We start from the raw sequence: 6,277 nt of genomic DNA, 5'->3' as shown, positions 1-6,277 counted from the left end.
CCTGTCCATATTCCTAACTCTAAACCTAACCCTACCCATAAAATTATTATTAAAATCGGAGGGAAATTAACACTGACGGAAGTAGAAGCACCTAACCCTGACTGTAAGCCTAAACTTGACATAAACTATAAATCTGTCCCTCAAGTCTGATTGGTTGATTGGAATGTTGTTCTAGGATCAACAAAAATGTTGATCCAGGAACATGTTGCACTTGGTGAAATCAGGTTCTGCGGGATGCGCGCCACAGATGCTATTCATAGACAATATAAGTTCAAAATAACTATTCCTTTAACTCTGAGCACAGCTGTCTGAGATGGAGGTCAAAGCTCAGCTACATCCAGAATGCTGGCACACCAATAACCAAAGAAGCCTATTGGATCTGAGACTTCTTAATCTTATCTGATATCTACTGATGTGAATTTGGCTGGCGAGGAAAGCGAGGTCAGGCTGAATCATCCATGCTGCTGACATAATGCTGAACTTCCAGCTTTTATGCAACAGATTTGGAGGATTGTATAACGTGTTTGGAAAACAAACAAGCACATTGCTAATTTTCTATTGAACTGTCTCATTCTGCTGTCAGGAACCAGAAACCACTTATAAGAACAAGATAAAACTTTCCTCTGTATTACTCAGTACTGTATTACTGGGAAAAATGCCCATTCTCTCATATCAAACGTCATTCATTAGGAAATCAAACACCACACCCATGTTACATGATCAGGATTCAGAGTTACTCATGAAATGCAGTCGATCTATTACTGGAAGTCAGCTAATAAGAATAGATTGATTATTCTGGATTTTGTTTCTGTTTTTTCTATTTTCTTATATCTGTTTGAGAAGAGTTTTCAAAACTGTAGTAATTTTTGGGCAAAATATTCAATATTCTGGTTTAATAAATTTCCCTCACAACAACATTGCTTTACCATGAGAATCGACACAATTTTTCATAGAACCACAGTGGTCGAATAACTACCAAGAAAATAAACTGCATAAAAAACAGTTGTAAACTAGTGTTTGGTGTCTAAGTGACTGATGACATCACCAGCAACTCACCCAGTGAAATCGAAGTCTATGAATAGATTCTTTGCCAGTATCTCACTGTTGTGTTAGGGCAGGTTTGGATTTTTGGATTAAAAAAAACAAACAAACAAACAAACAAAAAAACTAAAGGAAGAAATGACTTCTGAGAGAGAATCTACAGCAGCTCATCATTCTTCTTTCATCAAGAAAGAACTACATGTGCAGGTACTTTTAAGTATTTTTAGCTGCCATTTTGAAAGAAGCTCCATGCAGGTGATCTTTAATAAAGTATTTGAATTGTGTGCATTATGATTCTTCAGGTTTGTTTCTCCATATTCTACACATTCTGTAAATATATTTTCATAATGGTTACAGTCACCATGACAGCTATAGGACAACAATTTGAACGCCAGCCCCCGAACAGTGGGCAGTTTGGATATCTAAAATTTGGTTAAGCCTGAGTGTTGTGATTCGATCACATGCCGCTGTCACACTTTTGTGCGTTTCTCACCTTATTCATTCTCTTCCCAGCACAGCTCTTATGTTTTGAATCTTATCAGGGCAGCACTAAAAAGCAAATTACCTTTCACATAAAACAATCGGCCTTTGGAGTCATTTGCAATGTGTAGGCCAGTAAAACAGCTCAAAGCTTGTGCCAAAATGGTGCTGAAGAACAAATCATTTAAAGGCTTAGGGGTCATTCACAAAGAACACATGATTCAAAAATATTACAGAATAGTCTGAATTGTGAGATATAAGATATAAACTCAGAATTGCGATTAAAAAGTTGATAAACAGATATTTTTTATTATGTGGTGGAAGTAAGCCTTCAAAATCATTAGTGTGAGAAAAATGAAAGAGAGTGTGCATGTCACACAGGTGAGAATTGCAGAAATACTGTATAAGTATGATGCGTATGAGTCTAGTTGCCATGACAACATAAACACAGATATCAAATTTAAGCAGATATCGCAGATGAAGTGATATGTGTGCATGGACACGTATCTGTTCTGTGCACTGACGAACCACTAACCACATTGCAGAAAAAGTTTCTGCATATGTATGTGTAATGTTTGCTTGTTATTTTGTTGATCCCTCTGGCTTACATTGTTTTTGGACCGTGAAAAATGTATAAGCATTTAATCACATGACTTTTCACTGTTTTCACAACATTGCTATGTGAGCTATGAGCAGGCTTGGGCTAGAGTTGAAGGTGGATGTAAGGATACTACCAGATCATGTCTGAACAAATCGACCTCTACAGGAAACTCTTTCCCAAACTGAGATGACACTGTTAAATCACCTCTCCAACATGTTATCTAGACCGAGACTAGTCATAATGTGTCTGCTTTTAAAGCGCAAGAAAAGTCCCATATCAGAAAAGAGTAGGTGGCAGAGAGATTGTTTGATTGCTTTGAGGAGTATGTTAAGCAGTTAATGTGACATATATCTCCTTGACAGCAGAAACATGCACAATTACTCAAATATGTTTTATAATGCTCTGACTAGTGTCTGTAGTAACACTCAGAATTCAGAAGAATTACAAAATATCACTACACACACATAAGTTTCCTCTAGCAGCACTGTCTATATGAAATGGGCTATGGCTGTGTAGCGTCACTGTGCCCCCCAAAAATGAAAACTATTGATGTCTCTGAATGCCTCAACAACCCACTTAGACAGGTTTGGGATTTTATCTGCTGTTTTTAATTTGTCTGCATGGTCTCTTTTTTATTCCATACTCTTGTAAAGGCAATAAACTTGACTTGGCCTGACATTAATCTTAACCAGGATGCAGGGCCGGACTGGGACACAATTTCAGGCCGGGAAATCCTACACCCATCCAGGCCATCCTATGCACCCAAATAAAATTTAGAAACACGGACAACCCTATTTTTTCCTAAATTACATTTATTGGTCTAAATCCTTAGGCTGGGGCCGTGTAAAATAATTGAAGGCTTTCTCTTGAACGGTATCCTCACTTCCCTTTTCCTTCTCTTACTTTACCCTAATATCTCTATGTCTATCCCTTCCACCAGTATCATCAGCCTCATACACTAAGTAAAGTGGAGTACTAGTGTTATATATATATATATATATATATATATATATATATACATACATATATATATATGTATGTATGTATAAAGTGTGCGTATTTTTCTTGTACCTGTCTCTTCTTCACCTGTCACTTCTTCACCTGTCACTTGTTCTGGCCTCATGTTACAAACAGAACTGTCTCCACCTTGGTGTAAAACAACCAACTTATTGTAATTTGTTTGCCCAGAATCTACATTTATTTTAGTAAAAAATCTAAGTATTATATTTATGACAAAATGTTGTTTTTATCTTTAAATTACTTAAATATCCAACATTTAGCAACACTATATTTCATACAATATGTTAAAAAAAATAATAATCTTATTTTGTTTCTACATGTCATCTCACTCCCTGGCTGAATGTGTGATCATTGCACCACAGCTAGTGCTAGGTTGACTGTCTCCACCTTCATTTGATTAAAAAAAAAGGAAAGGAAAGGAAAGGAAAAAAGTTTTAAACCTCACAAATAGGCAGACATAATTTTCTAAATTGTCTAATAAAATGTTATTGCATTATTTTTTGTTGATGTCTGCACTATCACTCCTGTCTCCCTGCTCCCAGTAGGGCCTACCACATAAATGTTAATATTTGTCTGCTAAATTACTAATGCAACTTTACACTAAATAATATTAATCTCATAATCTCCTTTAGCATACAGTATTTTGAGTGACGATAGTAATAGGGGCGCTATACCGCTTACATTTGCTAGCATTTCAATAATAAGTTAACGAAGAAAAAAGTAGGCTACGGCAGGGGCGTTTCCAGCATTTAAGGACATCCGGGGCTTAGCCCAGCCCATTTAATGTAAATACAGGGATCACTCGAAGAGTTTTTTTTTTTATTACAGTAACAATTTACTTTCACAGGGTTCCCACACCTTGGTTAACTTCATTATTTTTGTGGGTGGAGCCTGGTACCCCTAGGGGGGTCCGGGGGCATGCTCCCCCGTAAGAAAATTTTGTACATTTTAAAGATAAATTCATTAATCTGGTGGACTTTGAGTCACCCGAATCCACTGTTAAAAATAAATAATCCACCCGCAAAACCGCCCATATTCTTTGATTTAGATATCTGCATCTGATCATCACATTACAATTATTCAGATTCTCACTGTTAAGCATGATAATATGGTAACATATCACACTGAAGTAGGCTGATTTAAAATGAACATTTATTTAAAATAAAAGTTCTTCTTTTGGCAAAATTTCATTTCCTTAATAGCCTAAACAGAGGCTTTACTCCCTTCAAGCTTAAATTGTCAGTGTTTCATTACATCACTGCTTGAAAAAACTATTTTTTTTGTACCTTTTATAAAGGGAATCCCCTTTATAAAATTAGATTATTTTTAAATGTTTTTGAATATACAAATAAGGAATGTTGAAAAGAATGACAATTTATGAAACTAAACCGCCAGTAGGAGGCGGCAGGCGACCGTGTTAATGAGCGAGTCATTGAGGCATTCATTCAAACGATTCGTTCAAACGGCTGATTTATTCAGAATGAGGCAGTTTATGAATGGTATTTATCTTTGACTCAACCGATTCGTTGAAAACGCCGAATCATTCAGTAATGCAACAAGTGTTGCTGTGAGATGCGCTATGGTTCTGCTGTGACCTTTGTTTGGAACTATTTTCGCTGCTGAAAAACAGAACAAAAACATTGAATTGAACATTATTGCAATTGTTATGAAATCAGTCTCGGTTTCAATCTTGATGGCATTCAGGAAAACAGCTCTCTGGTCGTGTATAGTCTAGGATATTGTTTCTTAACTATAATATGTTATAAATAACTGCGCGAGCCTCAACAGCATGTTCAGTGTTTTCTTATTACATTTATTTAGAATTGTAATTTAAAGGACGATTAAATAAAATGATGCAGACAAAATTAAAATGCGGCACTGCTTATGACTTGCGTCACAACAAAGCTTCACATTTCAAATCAAAAGCTTCAAATTTGAAAGCTTCCCGCAAAATGCGGGACAGGTGGTCCCCCTTTGGTAATATTAAGCAGGTTTTTGATTTACACACTGTTTAATGTTTGATGATGACCACGTTATTTTATATTTTGAGTGAGTGAGCAATCTTCTATCACTTGTTTCAGCTTCTTCTTCTGTGTTTTTATCCGGAGGAGATTCTGTACTAGAAGATTAGCCAATCGTAATAACTAGTTAAACAAATGCCTACAGACTTTAAGGATAAAAAACTGAATTCTTACCCACTGACTTCTTTCCGAAAAAAACCCAAAGTCTCGTTTGCTTCATTTTTCTTTAATTTTTTCTTTCCTGCTCGCTGACTGTCTCAGTTATTACCTCGGCTCGCACTCTTTGGTTGGACTGTGCTAGCTCCTCCCCTACCTGCTGCATGAGAGGAAGAAACGGAGTAGCCCATAGGCTACCGACAGCAAAGAAATGTATTCTATAGGTTAGATTATTTTTAAGGTCTATTTTTACAGGCTGTGTGCAGTAGGCTATATGCAAAGCCAAAGCGTAATGAAATAAAGCAACTTATGATTTCGGGGGTTTACATAGGATATTGTCCAGTTTCATATTTGTTCAGGGACAGTCATTACATTCGGGGCTTAACTCAAAACATTCGGGGCTGAAGCCCCGGTAAAATCGGCTGGCGCCGCCCCTGGGCTACGGTATTTACAGATGAAACTGACCTGCACTTGAAGCCCTGAACAGGTCATTCATTTTGCAACATTTTGATGCTTGTTCTCTGAGTGCTTTATTTTTCGTTGTCCTTTCCCTCTCTGCTCCACCTGGCCGTTTTCTCTCCATCATCGGGTGATGCTCGCATTTTCTGTTTAACCGTTGTGCTGGACGAGAATTCTCCCGGTGCTCCCGGTGGCCAGTCCGGGCCTGCCAGGATGGCTAATGATGAGGCATCCTCATGCATTCATAACCCTTAAAAGAACAATCCCATGACATTCTTGTTCTTATTGTTTATTACTCATAAAATTGCCTAAACTTGTTTTCGTTAAAGGCGTTAGAGAACTTCTTGATTGTTGAGTCATGTTTCATTTGCCTTTCCAATACTACATTCCAAAAAAAGGCATGTATCGAAAAACTGGAAACAACACAAATGTCTTTGATGACAAGTTAATCAAGGGTGAACAACACTCAATTCAGATTTCAAAGAACTAAAACGCTACA

This window comes from Abramis brama (assembly GCF_963993115.1).
Source record: "Abramis brama genome assembly, chromosome: 21".
Classification (NCBI taxonomy): Eukaryota; Metazoa; Chordata; class Actinopteri; order Cypriniformes; family Leuciscidae; genus Abramis; species Abramis brama.
This window is presented reverse-complemented; position numbering follows the sequence as displayed.